General features: G+C 39.5%; 1 protein-coding gene across 2 annotated transcripts in view; it reads left to right on the forward strand.

Moving 5' to 3' along the window:
* Positions 1-214: 214 nt before the first annotated feature.
* SLC7A2 (solute carrier family 7 member 2) overlaps positions 215-16,967 on the forward strand; it is a 56,939-nt gene continuing 40,186 nt past the window's right edge. Inside the window, exon 1 of one of the 2 annotated variants that reach the window (XM_053940747.1) lies at positions 215-266. The gene's annotated coding sequence lies outside the window, so the exon portion shown is untranslated. Of the gene's footprint in view, positions 267-656; positions 721-16,967 lie in introns of those variants that run through there. The other variant, XM_053940746.1, reaches the window with a different exon arrangement.

Raw genomic sequence — 16,967 nt, forward strand, 5'->3', positions numbered from 1 at the left:
GGAGCTCCCTTACAAAATCCCACCACACACTTCTGAAAGGTGCCTCGGAAAATAGATCCAGCAAGCGGCAAAGGGCGTTTGGGAGGCGGCCGGCCCGGGAACAGCCTCTCCTCCTGCCCCCAGCACAAAGCCAGGGCAGGCACTCACCCACCCGCAGGCTCACCCTATGAAGCTGCAGGGAAAATTGTTTCTGAGGGCGTATCATTCATGACACCCCGCCAGGGCTATTCGCGTGCGGAACATCAAACCACTCGGGGCAAAGCAAGGTTAGAGAAGCCCGTGGTTGCTGGGAATGAGAAGTGGGAGAGCGTCGCGGGTGGGACTCCAATGGTCGCTCCCGCGGAGGTGCAGTGGGTCTGTGAGGGCGGGGGCAGCGGGGGTGTCTGCACAGGCTCCGAGACCGCGGTGCCGGGCTTGGCCGGCCTCCCTTCCCCGGGCTACACGGCGGGGAAGGCGGTGTGTTCCCTTTAGGGAATTCTCCCATCCCCGTGCGCCCCCCCGCCGCTCAGCGGAGCGGACTGCCCTGGCCACTGAAGGGAGGAGAAGGAAGGGCGGGCAGGGGGTCGGCAGGGTGGGGTTTGCCCGCACGTGTGGGAAGGCCGGGCATGGGGGCTCCCTGAGGGGAGGAGCGCCCCGGCTTTGGCTGCCGGCAGAGCCCCACCGCTGCCAGGGCAGCTCCGTGCAGCCCGCCGCCGCCGCAAGGAGCCGTGTCCGGGCCGCGTAAGTGGCTCCCCTCTGCCACTTCCCTTCCTCGGGACCGGGTGGGCGAGGGGTTGGAGAAACACCGCTATCGGGGCCTCCCGGCGGCTTGGACGTGGTGGGGAGGGATCCTAAGTCCCAGGTCCAGCCAGGCTTGTGCGGCCGGAGGGGCGCTGGTCCCCGCCGCGCTCCCAGGAGCTATTCCTGGCGTCGGGCGGCTGGCACGGGGACAGAAACACAGGGGTTCTTTGCTGCCTTTTAAAGTCCGCCGTCGGAAAACGGCGCTGGCGTTCCCCTGCCGGCCCTGGTGGCCGTCGCTCCAGCGCTGGGCTGCTGCAGCCGGGGAGCGCGGGGGTGGATGCGGCACGAGTGGGTGTCGGGCACAAGGGGAAAGGCTCCTGGGGGCTCCTGGGCGGCACGTGTGGAACCTTGTTTGCTGGTCCTGGGTGGCATTTGCTGCTACTGCAAAGGTTTGGAGGCGTCGATGGGTGAAACGCCCCTCCTTGGGTTTCTGACAAGCTCGCTCAAGGCACTGGCTTTACCTGGAGGTGTGGTCTGTGCAGGTGTTACCCGTGCAGGTGTTACTGACCCAAAGCGCACAGTCACAGTGCAACGCCAGCTCTTCAGTGCGTTTTGGGAAGTTGGAGAAGTCTCACTTCAGTGGAGAGCCTGAAGTAGGTGCAGGTCCCTAACTGTGGTAAAACAAGTTTAGGAAATGTAAGATTGTTCCTTTCTGCCAACTTTGCATGTTTAAATCAAGAAATGTGTTTGAAGTATATATGACCCTACATATAATGCTACTGACAGCTGGAGAAAATGAGTCCAGTAAAATAAGTTTAAAATTTAAGGTATCAGAAGCTGCAGAACATAATCCTTCCACTTTAAAATATTAGGTAACAGTTGAGATTTGTGATACCGTTTGGATGGTAGAGCATTATCAATCTGATGCAGGGTCTGGATGAACTCCATTAATTTGGCTGAATTACATTAGTTTTGGGGAAGGGGGGGGGGGTCTCGCACCACTTCAGTTCTGACAGCACATGTAGTTTCTGCTGATTTTTATGCTAGTGCTTAACACATCAATTTACCTTGAAAGGAACAGAAGTTTCCTGAAGTTTGGCCTAAGGTGTGAAAGGGCTTTCTTCAAGCCTACACTCTGCTTCAAGTATGTTAATACCCAACATTATTTTACAAGCTTTCCAACTTTTTTCTTTAAATTCTTCCTGTTAAAATCAAGACAAATGTATTGTGAGGCATTTGGATGTTTCAGAGATGGAGGAGGTAAGACAAGGGATCATGGCACATGGAACTTGTATATATTGAAACAAGCTGATGATAGTTTGTTTATGCTAGAAAGACAAAACACATTCTATAAAAGTTGCTGTAGACACTGAGCAGACAGTACACAGTGGGTCTTGGAACACTGTGAAAAATGTTTTGAGTTCTGGTTTGTGTTACCTAATGGCATTAAAACATTGACAGTAAAAATAGGCATCATGCCTATACAAAAGCTGAGTTTGTTTTCATTGACATCTATGATGTACTACATGCCCAGACAGAAAAAGACATGGTGCCTGCCTGCCTTGCTCCTGTAAGCAGATCTCCATGGCTGCAATTTATTTCATTTGACTCTGTCCCTGTCCACACAATTCTTCCAAACCCCAGTCCCCTGGGTTCTGATACAAATTGGCACAGAAATAAAACAGCCTCACAAAGACCTAAGTGGCCATATTGGTATCTTATGAAAAGCGCAGTGATGTTTTGCATTAACTGGATGCATTTTTACTCTTGTGCCACATGTTGTGATAAAGATTATTCATGCATGGAGTAATCTTCTGTCTAAGTGATGTCACTAAAATGCAACTTTGATTATTCAGATGTGAATGAAACCTGGCACTTTGTGAAGTTTTAATGCAATGAAGTTTTGATCCTGAAGCTCAATATGGTGGCTACTGTGTGCATGCATAAATGGTCTGACCAAGGTTCCTGACCTCGATAAGATGAATGACAAGGTAGCTGTTTAAGCTTTGTACACACTTACAGATTAAATCAAAATGAGTTTCAATTTTCTTAATAATCATAGAATCACAGAATGTCCTGAGTTGGGAGGAACTCACAAGGTTCATTGAAGTCCAATACCTGGCCCTGCACAGGACAGCCCCAAAATCACACCGTGTGCCTGAGAGCATTGTGTTAACAAATTAATGTACTTTGCATATTTTAGTTAGGAATCTATTAATGCCATTTAGCCAAAGGTGTAGCAATGCCATTTCAATGCATTTTTGTGACTTTGAAGCAGAGCTTCATACATTCATATTAGCTTTTTCCATACTAAGATATTAAAAATCATTTTATATGTTGCTGAAATTATTAAAAAGTGTACAGTGTAGTAAAAGTACTTGGAGCCATGTTTCTGTGTCTGTAAATTTTCATGTGTCTGAAAGTGTCCATCTTCTTGATACCTTTGCCATTTAGCACATGGCCCTTGATCCTTCAGTATCATGATGCAGTTCTGATCCTCAGGCTTCTCAATTCTTCATCCTTTCATTCTTTCTCCAGTTGGGGAGAACTTCAACCCACTGGTTTAGTAGCTGAGAAATTTAGTATTGGTAAGTCAACTGACAGGGCTCTTAGAAGCAAACAGTTGAGCTTTCAGAAAAGGACAAATGTGTCCTCCTTTCTGCTGGGAAAAGCATTTGTATAAGTGATTTGCCACTACAACTCCATTGAGAGTTATAAAGGTTACTAGTAAAAATGGCTTCTGGGACTCCTAAGCTTAGTCATTGCTGAAAATCATCCAAGATCACAGTATTATCTTGCCTGATCTCAAAATTCTTATTTATCCAAATGGGCATACTCCAAGGAAAAGAACATTTAGAAAGGCACTGAATCTTGTCCTTGTCTTCACGAGTTCCTGCATCAGATTGCATGTGTGTGGAATGAGAGATTTATGAATGGATGTACGACACTGATGGGAAATGTGACTGACCACAGGATGATTTCAGAACATCTTGTTCTACACACAACTGGACAAGAAATTACCTCAAATAAAGCATTCTGGTTGCAAGAGGATTGTTAAGGTCTCTTAATGACAATATATGATCTACAGCAGTTACATATCCCTCGTTCTCACTTGACTATGAACTGAACTCCTGTAGAAATGAGGGTGGGCAGGTTGTGACAGTCCAAAAAATTGATAGTTTAATGGCTGGTGTTGAGTCTGTGTTTATTGAGGGTGGAGAGGTGCTACAGGGCTAGCATACATAGAAAATTGTCATGTCTATCCTTTCTTTACTGTGGCTGTAAAAATTCTGTCCTAGACTACACGGACTCCAAGTATGTATGTGATGTGAATATATGTAAGCAGCCCCCCAATATCTGTTATGAAGAATTAAGCAACAAACTGGAGTAGAACATTTGATGGTTCAGCTTAATAACAGAGGTCCTCACAAATAAAATACATCTCCATTCACATGTTGTAAAGTTAATAGAATCTCTAAGACAGATGAAGCCTCTCAAAATTTTGCCCAGACAGCAATGAACTTTCGAATGGTATGGAATAGTAACACCAGAGCTCTGATGACAACTATTTGCTCTAGCTTGGGTTATGGCTTCTAGAAACATTATCTAAATCTAATTTACATAAAAATCCAGGCCATAGGATGACTTCCACAACACTTACTTTGGAAGAGTATAGGCTCTCATTAGTGTCTGAATGGTAGCATGTGTCTGACAAATAGTAGTAAACCAGCCACACAGGGAAAAAATGGGGGAAGCAATCATACATAAACCATGACATTATCATCATGATTGTTCACTGGCTCTGACTTTTCCCTTTCACTTTTGCAGTTTCCTTTTCCTACCACACCCAGTAGTTTATGGAGGTGACCCAAAAGACCTCCATGCAGTTGCTGGAGAAAGGTGGGCTTTGGTGCTCTCCGTTCCCTGTGACAGCTCATCAGAAATGCAGTGGAGTGCACACAACATCTGCTGTTTCTGATAAGTAATCAGAATAGGCAGAATCAGTATTGGTGATTCAGTGTTATGCTGCAGTTCCCTCTATCACTAATAGCAGGGTAGCTTTGCCTCTTTGTGATGATAACATCAGTTTTCAGAGTTTTCTTACATTGTTGTTCTACTAAATGACCTAATTTCTGAAAATTATGTTATCAGATGTACTACTAGAAGGGGATGATTGCATTAATCCAATTAACTGGTTACTAGAATTTTTGTGAATTTATCTGTTGTAGCAAGGTAACAAAACGTAAAAAGGTGTCAACTGGCAAAATGCAAATAAATAAACTTCTGCAGGGAACTAGCTTAACTAGGGTACATTTGCCAGTTGGGATTGGACTGAAGGAAAAGACAAACTGTACCAAGTGAGTTTAGCAGATTTTTCTTCCATTGTCTGTATTTAATATACAAATTTACTCCACCTTTGCTTTTTGCTTTCCAGAATATTTTTTTTTGAGAAACGTATGGAATAAATTTATTATTGCCTTAAAGAACATTATACTTTAGATGACTTTTTTAGGGGAGGGAGTTGGATACAGTGCAATATTATCTTAATTTCCTTTACTGTAGTAACAGTGAATGATGTGGATAAGCTGTTCCATAGCTCTCTGGATTCATGTGGGTGATCTCTGCTCCTTGCCTACTTTGAGGTTAGCTATTTTTTGCCTGGAGTTGTATTACAAGCTGCTTGACAACATGGGAAGGCGATTGTGCTTTTTTTTTTTTTTTTTTTTGTGCAGTACCATGCACATTGTGGTTCTGGAATAAATAATAATTGAAACAGAATTTGGAAGGGATTAGTATTGCCCTTTTTTCAGTTTCCTTAGACTGAGAAACATCTCCATATTATTTAAGGAAATTGAAACATTTGGATATTGTGCAGATATCTTTTTACTCCTGTGAGGGCTTAAATTAATTCCTCTGAATACACTGTTTATTAATTATTTGTCCTGATATTGATTTTATTTTGCCCTCAGATATTTTTGGACTATCATGCAGTTGAGAGAAAACGATGGGATGTGACTTGCCAGGAAATACTTTCAGCACTGTGAATTAGATGAAAGTCTTGTGGATATATAGAATTAGCATGCATGTGTGATTCTTTTCAGCTGTACAGTGCTTCAGTGTGCTTTTTGTAGCCATTAGTTTAGATGAGTAGGCAGTATTTTTGATCCTTGTAATGACAGTCTGACTTTAAAGTAGTGGTAAGTCTTTGAGTACAATCAGTTTCAGAATTTAGTTGCTCTGTTCTTGCTGCAAGGATTTGAAGACAGGGAGAATTTTTTAGGGTAGTACTGAAGAAGTATCATGAAACATCAGGTTTGTTATGTGCAATATGTACATAGTAATTTACATGTTCTGTGGTTGTTGTTTTACCTCAGCAATATGTTTTTAGAAAATCTTGATGCCTTATCTCTATACACTGTTTGCTAAACTGTGCCTACCTTCTTTCTTTACAAAGACTCAAGGAGGGGCCCTGGGCACTTTTTGATAAAGAGGGGCTGTTCTACAGGCATAACAAGGTCTCATCCTGAGTGAAGAGGGAAGTCCCGAGCTGGAGACTTCCTTCAGGCCTGTTTGTAGAAGGCACCTTCTACATCTATGAATTTAGCTTAAAAAAAAAAAAAAATACTTTTCAAGAAGGCATGAGTATGCAGTAGGTAAATTGCTATGCTGGCAAACTGGTAAGAGAAAAATTGCACTTATCTCAAACTAGATCAGTAAAAAGATTCAATATTAAAAATTCAAATATTTGAATTACCAAGAAGTACATGGTGCTTGGTTAGAAACACTATGAAATTTGCAATTGCATCTGAAGATGCAATTGCATCTCCATTTTCAGATGGAGAAGTCCAGAAGAATAGAAATCAGTGTTTATTAAAAAAACATCTATGGGGAGACTTCCTATTGAAAATAATAGACCTGCTTTGAGGTTTTCATTGTTTTAAGGTAGCCTGTGTACCTGTCCTTGCCATCTTTGACAAGTATCTTATAATTTCTGTTAGTTTTATTCAGTGCCCCAAACCCAAATTGGCCGAATAGTTACTATTAAAAAGATTAAAATATCTCCCAAGGAAGCTTCAAATGTGAGTTGCTGATCCTCATATTCTCAGAGTACTGTTTTTGCTGTTTCCCAGCTTCGTTTTTCAGTGCAATAAAGACTCTTATACTTCATGTTTACATTGGTTTGTACAGAGTAATTTCATGGTTTTCTACTCAGGGAAGTACATGGTTGTGCAACACAACATCTAGGAAAATAATGAGAGACCATTGTGCTTGAAAGACCTCTTGGAGTTTGTGGAGGTGGAATAGTGGCAAACTTGTGTTATGCCAGTTACATGAGAAAAAAGAATACTGTGGTAGTTTGTAGCTGAAGATGAGATGCTGCATAGAGAAGCAATGATGATCCACATGGTGTGTGCTCCTCAGAGTTTGAGGAGGTTTGTTCAAGACATGTGGTAAATCCAGATCACCTGAGAGCTCTAGGCTTTCAGTTACATTCTGCATAAATTCTTGTATAGCATGTATGTTATGAACCATATAATGTCTCTGGAAAATTGCAGGAAAATTAAATGTATTATAAGTAGAACATTCAGTGCTGGCTTGCTTACAGAACACTAGGAAGAAGATCTTACTTCATGATCTTTGGTTTTACTCTTGCTGACCTGACAATAAAATAAATAGGTTAGAACAATCCCACAATGGACACCAAAATTATTTAACTGCATACTTTGGACACCAAAAGTATTTAAATACATAGTTCTGCAGGAATGACTTGTTCATAAGTATGTTTTATATGGAAAGTGTTGTGACTTCACAATTTATGTGTTCTCTGTTTCTTTCTTTCTTAAGTATATTTTATTATCTAAAAACAATACAGAGTTAAAAATTGCTTGCCTAATTAGCAACAATAACTATTTTATTTTGCTGAAGTGCATGACAGTCTCACCAGAACTTGAGTTCATGGATGCTCTAGGCCAAGACCATCAGGCAGACTAGTCAGTGATCTTCCACTGCCCTCCCCAAACACACTCCCAAAAATCATACATTCTGATTTTACAACTTATTTTTATTGTAGGTTTGCCAATTGCAATATGATATTAATACATTACTTTCCTACCTGTCTTACTTTTTGTTCAACCACATTTGCTTGGTTTTTCCTGCTCTCTTTTGAATACCCAGCCTCTGAAACTGTATAATCTTTTTCTGGGGATTATGTCAACCAGCTATTGCTGAGACACCTTTAGATTTTTGAGGCAATTACTATAAGTTTTCAGGAGTTAAAAAGTAGATGTTCATGTATCATTTGGAGAAATCCTATTTGTCCCATGAAAATGCGACTTTGATCATCATGGTAGAGCCTGGTGCTGAAAAATACAATATGGTAGCAATTTATCATTTGCTATGAGGTGTTCTGGTAGAATGAATGTCTTAGAGCAATGAGGGATTCATTGTGTGGATTTTGCATAGTAAAGAGTGAAGAAAATGAGAGGGAAAAATCAGCCCTGTAATGTACTTTCTCTAAGTGAAAGAAATCTGTTCTAATTGTCTCAATATTTATTCCTTAGTGGAACAGTGCTTCTGAGTGTCTGGTCCAGAATGTTTTGCAGTCTTCTGTGCAATGTCCAGCTCTTAGAAATAATTTATTAGACTGTTTTAATTTATTTTTTAATTTATGCATGTGTCTTATTTTGAAGTAATTAGTTTCAACATCAGACTTAATAACCCCGTTTTGCATTTCTCATTGTCCCAGTTACAAACATTTATAAACCTTCATTCAATTTTGCAAAGTCTTCTTTGCAGAGTGTTTAATTGCCTATATACTCCACTTCATTAGTTGTCTAAGCAAATAATTTTAGAATTGTATTAAATAAGAGGGGTTTTTTTCCTATTTGGCAGCTTTTCTGTCCTATATGGTAACAGATGGGTTGCACTTAGTTCAATGAAGCAGATGCAAAATGAGCAGAATTTGCAGTTAAATACTGTTTATGTTGCATTTTTATTCACACACAATAAATTAAGTCAGCTTCCTGATTATGTAAAGTGAATGTTTACACTCTTTCATTGAAATTAATTAAAGTGTATCCACTATGCTCTGTGAAACAAGTAGTTTTCCGGGCCTGGATGGGCTCATAGGTACAATTTGTGCATTTCTTACTGAAGCAGTGTCAGCATAAGGAACACTTATGTTGTGCTCCAGGTTGCTATCTCTTGTTCCTACTCCCGTAACCCTCCCTCTGTGCTTGCACAACTGCTTGTGGTTCTGTGCAATGAACTGGATTAGGAAACATTAATCTTTTTTTCTTGGGATGCTTTTGATTGAGGATCAGGTCTCTATTCTGGTTGGAATGGCCACACACATGGCTGTGCAGCCACAGCTAAGGAACAGACACAGAGGAGAGAACAAAGTGAGTAGTGTGAGCTGCTTCAATTGTACCACCATTGGAAGAAACTATTTAACATGCTCCACATAGCTGTAAAACGTAACGTAATTTCTCTTACACCCTCTGATTTCTGTCTTCACTTCCTTTTAGACCATCTTTGTCACTGAAGAAAGCATTAGTTGAAAAACTTCAACCATGACAGTGGTGTCCCTCAATCTTTAGAAGTAAGTTTTGGCATTTGGAATCATTCTTTTCCTGCAACAAAGGAAGACTTGTAGAGTTCAGTTCCATAGTTTTTTTTCCTTGGGACTGGAACTAAAGAAACTAATAACTTTTCAAACAAGAAGGTGTCACTTACCAAGTACATTTTTAGTGATATTCTAGACTGGCTTGGTGAATGACTTGTATGTGAAATGGTTCTGAATGAAGAATTTTGGATAGTTCTTACTTTTAATCTCTCACATCTAACTGTGATAGTTCTTACTTTTAATCTCTCACATCTGACTGTAGCTCCTGTATTGCATATTTGACATGTTTCTGATCTCTGAGAATACAGAGAATATTTTCATAGGAACCAGTGAAATTACCAAAGTGGCAAATATCTTTCTTCTTCCCTCCCCATCACAAACACTATCTCAACTCTCATTTGCATTTATTAGTAGACTATTATAAGCTATCAGAATTTATTTTTAAAAAAATTTTCTTCAAAATTATTTTCTTGTGCTTTTTCATGAAAACAGGCATATTTGTCCAAACAGTTATGTAATGACTGGTACAAATTACTCCTGTAGAGGATGGTGAGTTTGATAAGTGTCTTCCTTTAATCTTCATAAAAGAACAGTGAAATACAGTATTTTAGCTTGGCTGAAACCCAGCTAATAGAAGTGTGGGTTTCAGTGTTCCATATGCTTTCTAAGAATTTGATAGTGCATTGCTGATAGCACACAGACAGTGAGTTGGCTTAATTGCAGCTGTTTGCAAATAGCAGAAAGGCAGCAGAATAAAATGATGTGAATGTTGCTCATAGTGTTCCCTGGAGGGGTGGCTGGAAAGAAACCTGGAACTGTAAAAGAAGCTCTCCTGGTACTTTGATTCCTTCTATGTTCAGGGAAACAGGACTCTGGAAATGCACAGCAGGGCATCTGACATATGTGACTTTGAATTTCATCAGCTTGCTGGAGGAGACTACAAACTCTGGAAAACATCATCTGAGTTGAAAGGGAAAGTCAGAGGAGTTGGAGACACACTTCCAAGTGCTATATGTAGAATCTTCTTTGATAGTAAACACCCCCTTGAAAACGCATCCAAAGGCTGAAGGAAGACTTGAGATGGTGGTATAAAGCAAGTTTATTCACAATGCTACTTCTGTCATGTTCTCCTGGACAGCTAGTATGGCTGCTGGCTTGAATGTGGAATACTTTTGCATTTCTCTTAGCAAACTTAGAAAGCAGGGTTTCAGGAACCACAACAAATAAGTCTCCCCAAAACTAACCTGGGAAATAAATCTGTGAATTGGATAGGCTATAGAAGTTGTTTTCCGCGATATGAAACTTAGTCAGACAGGGAACTTGCATAAGGCTGAATATTTTACCATGGATTTCTACTCTGGAGGCCTAGGAAGGGAAAGTATGGATTGCCCCATCAGAAATATTGCAGTCCTTGACATTAGTATTTTTCATGACTGATACAGTTCTGCTGAAATGTATTTGGCTTGGTTCAGTATTGCTGATAAATTAAGTAAATCACTGGGCAGAAGAGAAAGATAAGGGTCTGAGAACAGACTCAGAGGTAGAAGACATTACAAGAAATATATTTTTTTGCCTGAAGAGGTGAAACTTCGCATTGTAATGGCCTTCAAGAAATGGAGAAGTGGGATATGCTTCAGACCAAGAAGAGATAAACAACAGAGTTAAAATCCCACTCCCAAGGCTGCAAAATGTGAAACAGTACTGTTCAAACTGTTGTTTCAGAATATGGTCCTACAGCAGGCTGCACCGTGAAGACTGGTTGTTTGTGTGTGTCTTCAGGCTTGTACAGTGTACCAGCTTGCTTTTGGGTGGTGGGAAGAAGGCACTGCCTGTATGCCTGCCGCAACCCTTTTGTTATACTGAGGCATATACTGTGTACTAAAAAGGCATATACTAAGCCCTGTGAACCAGGTGGACAGTTACCAGTAAGAAATTTATAACTGAAAGGAAGGGGAAGAAATCTGCTTTGTATGGATTTAGATATATGAGCAGTGTACTTCCTACTTGAATTCCAAGTTCATGTATTAAGACCATCTCAGCATGTGGTGGGGGTGAGCTTTCATAATAGTCTTCTCCAGAAACTGAAAGACTGAAATAAGAAAGTAAATAAACCCCTCCTTTGCAAATGCAGCCTCTGTAGGTTGCTGTCCTTGTCTTTCTTAGCTGCTTTTTCCTACAGTTCGGACTGAAATAAGAGTACGCACACTGAAAATAAAGCATGCTGAAAAAGAACTTAGGCTGTGTTTTCTTATAAATAAAGCAGAACTTATAATGTCTGTATTATTTCTGTAGTATCCTTATGTTTTTTGTATTTCAGATCAAGTAATTTGTAGTCAGAGATTCAGTTGGCCTTCCCATGCCTGAATGCCACATCAGGGTGCAGGGTGTGGTGCCAGTGTTCAATTAATTTCACAGAACTTGGAATGGAATAAGACTTAAAGTAACTTTTGTAACCATTACAGTCTGAATATCTCTATTCCCTTAAAATGTACCAGTAATGCTGGGTACCAAACAACTTAATTGTCCAAGTTTACTTAAAATGGATTTGTCTTTTGCACGTGTTCCTACCAGTGGTGGAGTCAGATTTTACACATTGTTATGAGTCAATCATCATCAACACTGCTGCAGTGTTACATTCTAGACTTTAGTCTTGCCATTCAGACTGTTGTGGTATTTCTTGAGAATAATCTTGTCCTTACTTGGAGTTAAGGTTGCACCAAAAAGAGCTGTAATACTTAAGTCTTGCCTACAGTAGTTAATCCTTCTCCATTCGTACCCTGCAGTAGTACTGGTACAAGAACATGTGCAAATTGTAGTAAATTGTATCAGGAAACCAATCTGGTTCAAAATTGACTTAGTACTTGCCAAGTGTATCTCCATTCCCCAGTTTAATTCACTTTTTGTACCACAGAAATGTTTTTTGGCCCAAGGGAAGAATGCCAGAGTGAGCATCCAGTTAGGGTACACCACTTATTTTGCTGGAAATGCTGGCTTGAGGTTTTAGTTCCAGCTATGCTATAGCTGCTGATGAAGCAATGGCAGCACAGAGCTTAACTGTCTGATAAGCTGATAAGCTTAACTGTCTGATAACACCTTTGTATTCAGGTGGGTTGCAGACTAGCCTGCAGCTGTTGCACCTGAGCATTCAGTGCTATCTGTGCACAGTAGCAGTGTCTACTTCAGCAATTGGTGCAGCTCTGTAGGAATGAAGCTGCAGAGGAAAACTTCTGATGCCATGGATTCACTGGCCACGCCACTTATGTTTTGCTATGTGTGGGACAGCTGGGAGGATTTCAGGTTAGTTTTTGTCTGGTCCCACAGGCTGAATTTCCATTACCATTTGGAGTGTACTTGGTTGCTGTTCTGGAATACATATCCAAATTCCCTTTCATACAAAAGGATGCCTCAGGATTGTTCCATGGAGTGAACCAGGCCATTTCCCTGTCTGGATGACAGGGAAAATATCTTTGAAAATATGCATCTGAGCAAAAAATGCCAGTGTAAACATACCAAGGGTAACTTGGCTCTGCCTGTAGATGCTGCAGTCAGACAGTTGCTCTGTGGTATCAGTGGAGTTACTGTTGTTGTACAGGACTCTCCCATTCTTTCTGATTCCAATTTAAAACTTGCTTTGGTGACAGTTCAGCAGCTGGTCCCACTTTGATCTCCAAGCTCTGAGACTGATGCATTCATTCACTCTTTGTTGGTAGTAATGGTCAGAAAAAGAGATATATTTTCCAGCACATTTTATCACTCATCTCTATCTACCTTGGCAGTATTCTATGCAAATTGAGCTACATATGACAACATGAAATTCAAATCAAATAAAAGGTTTTTGATTGGACTGTTCTTGGTGTGCATATGTGTTCTCATAAAATTTAGTACCCAAAGAAGGGAATTTCTTATTCCAGACTGACTGTGGATCTTCCACTGATGGAAACATGGAAACATAGAATACCAGTTTGGAAGGGACATCAAGGATTATCTGGTCCAATCTTTCTCGGCAAAAGCACAGGCTAGACAAGATGCACCCCATGCAGCTGAATCTTAAAAAGTACCGAACACTTGGGGAACCACCATTTCCCTGGGGAAGTTATTCCAATGGCTGAATATTCCTGTGAAAAATTTTCCTCCTGTGTCTAACTGAAATCACCTCAGCAACAAATTGTACCCCTTACCCTTGTCTTTGCCATGTGACTCCATGTAGAAAGGGAGTATCCACCTCCATGAAGCTTTGCCAAAAAGAGGGCAGTGTAAAGACAGTGCTTGAGCGTGTTGCATTTGCTGTGAAAAGGAAAATGTTGAATTTGAATAATCTAAAAAGCACCAACGAAAGAAACTTGGATGTGTATTTGGCAGATGTTTCCAATCTTATTCTTGTTTGGTCTTGTTTGACCAGCAGTAGCTACACTGGAGATTCTTGGTATTTTGATCAAGCATATTCATTGTGCGTCTCTAGGAAGACAGATGAACCTGCCAACGCATGCCCATTTCACTGCTTAACTCTATTTCTCTCATGTTATCATTTTTTTGTTAGATTAAGCTCTAAGGCCTTGATTCTGATCTGAGTATTACTGCAGTATGAATAAATGCGGGGATATTTTTTATCTTAGCACAATTGAAAAGTTTTTTGTTTCACTAACTGGGGCTCAAAGTATATTTATAGAGAGAATTGTGCCATGTAGCTACAATCTGTAGTAAATTCAAGTGCTTTTATGACAAAGCCCTAATTTTGAAGGGATTTCAGTCTTTTTGGTTATGCATAAATTTGAATTTTGGATCGAGCATTAAGAATTAAGTATTTTCTTTTACTTTTTAAAATAAATAAATCCTGAGTCTTTCTTTTCTTCCTGTCCTGAAGTTTAAATATCTTGGCAGCAGTGTTTGAAAAAGTTCTAGTTAAACCAGTTTTGGAAAATAGTTTGGCAAGCCACAGTGGAGTAAAGCCAGATTATGTTAGAGGTAAGTTTTAAAACCTAATTGAAAGCTAAAATTGTAACTATACTGGGAGAGAGTGATGTGTAGCTCAAAAAAAAGTATTTTGCTCTTCACTCGCCTCCTTTTTTCTTCTTTCTCCATTTAGTCAAGCTGTGCTAGACTGCTAGAAACAGTACTCAAACTTCTCATGGATCCTACATTTCTTCTGCCTGATCCTCAATCAGTGTAGACAGGAAATACCATAGTTAAGTTCTTGGAAAAGTAGCTTATTTTTCATATCATATAATATATCTTATCATCATATCATATCATATCATATCATATCATATCATATCATATCATCATTAGGTAAAATTTCACATGCCTTAAAATTTAGGTTGTGTGGAGTCTATAGCACTGCAGATAACTGACCTTTTTCTTTGCTACATCATTTCTTGAAAAATAGTTGAAGCAAGGGCTATTTCCATTTCCCTTGATACTTTCCAGTGTTGTACAAACACAGCTACTTTCAAATGCTTTAGTTTATCTGCCGTTGACTTTAGAAGTACAATTTGTAATATGACAGGATGAGTGCAGGATATTACTTGTAAAGTTTGCATAAAATCGATTGCGCATCTTTGTTTCCCACAGTGGATATGTCTAGACTCTTCAGAATCTTTGTAAAGCTGTTATCCAGACAAATTAGTTCCATGAATTTGAGTCACATCAGCCTCAAGAATTATACAAATAAATGGGTCACCAAGTCATTTTACTGTTAGTAATAATACAAAACTCTGCTTAAAATTGGTAAAGCTGACAGAAAATTGCTTATCAAATACAGCTCAACCTTCTTTATTCTTTTCCTTTTCTTCTTCTTCCTCAGTTTTTCTTTATTTTTTCTTTTTTTTTTTTTTTTTTTTGTTTTTTTTTTAGAAGATTTTCTGTTAATCTAAGTGTTAAAAATATTTCCCCTAAGAGTGGACATTCCATTGCATATAATTTTGGCTGTCTCTGGGCACTGCTAAATTGTATTAAGCATAGATGTCATAAGGAATAATTTGTGGCTAATACGTGATGGCCAGCCTAAGAGTAGAAGTCCATGTAATACCCAGTTATATTCTTAGGGAGATGTTAAATTCATTTTGGGGCAGTAGTGATGTCATAATCTTTATGGTCAGTATCTTCTTTTTGATCTTTTATACTGTTCCAAAATTCATACCAATACCAAAAATTAACTCCTCCTTATTCATGACTTCTCACCTGGTTTTGATTGCACTTTTCAAATAGCCTTTGATCCAGCATGTGCTTGTTACTTGTGCTTTCTTTGCGTGCCATATACTCAAATTTACCAGTTTGATAAATTTTGAACAAAGAAATCCTCTGAACACAACTTACATTCACTTAGAATCCATCTCCTTGCTTTTACAGAAGCTCTTATGAATGTGCTTTGTTTTATGTCCAAGCAGTTCAAACTGTGAATATTATTTTGTTTGGTCTTTTGTCTTTTGTGGAAAGAAGGGGAGAAGAAAAGAAGAAATGTGAATAAACTGAGTTAAGCTAAGTTTAGGAAGAGCCAGACTCATAGTTTTAACAAATTCCCAGCTGAATGATATTTTCATGCTCTGTTTATGTGTTGTCTTTGAAGACAACCTGTTAGCAGAACATAACTTTAATGATATGAAATAGCTTTCTGAGAGGGTTTTTTTTTTTTTTCAGAGTTTGCATTATAGAATTAGGAACAAGTAGAATGAAAGGAAACATGGAATTACTTTAATTCTGAAGAAGTCATGGCATGCCATCACATCATTTATTCCAGTGTATATTTTATGGTGATAGGCATGAAATGGTAAAGTATCTGCTTTCTCAGGTTCATTTGCTACTCTTTTGGATGATTTATGTCTAGGTCATGACAAAATTTCTAATGTCACACACTTGTAAAACTATCATCAGAGAGTAAAGTTATAAATAAAATTTTAAAAAGAATCTTTTTTTTCTGAAAGAGTAGCTGTCTTTGATCTGGTTGATCTCTGGGCTCAGTAGCTCTACTGCCTTTTTCTCGTTTTCTTGTGTTTTAGCCTAATAGCTGTCACCAGTTTCATATGAATCATTGCAGTCCAGTGCAGACTCCACCAATATCTTTCAAGAGTAAACATATTTTTTCTGCCCTGGAGAATTCATCCATTTACTGTTGGCCTGCCCTGAACACCCTTTCAGAAGTATGCCTGGCCATCACACAGTTGCCTGCTGTTTGTGGTGGGTTTTGTAATTCCCATCAGAAAAAAAAAAACAGTCTTTAAGGCCTCTTTCGAAGATAATGGATCAGTTCTAATGATTTGTAGTTTGTTTTGATTTTTTTTTTTTTCCATTTCTCTTTGCAACTGTTGGGAATTGCAGAGTAAGTGAAATGTGCCCATCTGTACCCTTGTGCAGTCTTAGCTTTCCTGCTCAGGATATTACCTAGCTAATAGTTCACATGTAAAATGAGTTGTCTTGAAAATTTCAGAAGCAATACCCATTTATGGTGCATGGCTAGAAAAACAGCATTTTTCTTTTTCAAACTTGTACTCTCAATTTTCAGAAATTTCTCTCAACATTACATCGGCAAGAGACTGTAGAGTGTTACATCCAGTTCATCTTTAGGGATAACCAAGGTGAGGTCGGATGACTGCTTGTGCTACTGGAGTTACACACGAGGAGGTAGAAC

Source organism: Vidua chalybeata, chromosome 4, assembly GCF_026979565.1.
Source record: "Vidua chalybeata isolate OUT-0048 chromosome 4, bVidCha1 merged haplotype, whole genome shotgun sequence".
NCBI lineage: Eukaryota > Metazoa > Chordata > Aves > Passeriformes > Viduidae > Vidua > Vidua chalybeata.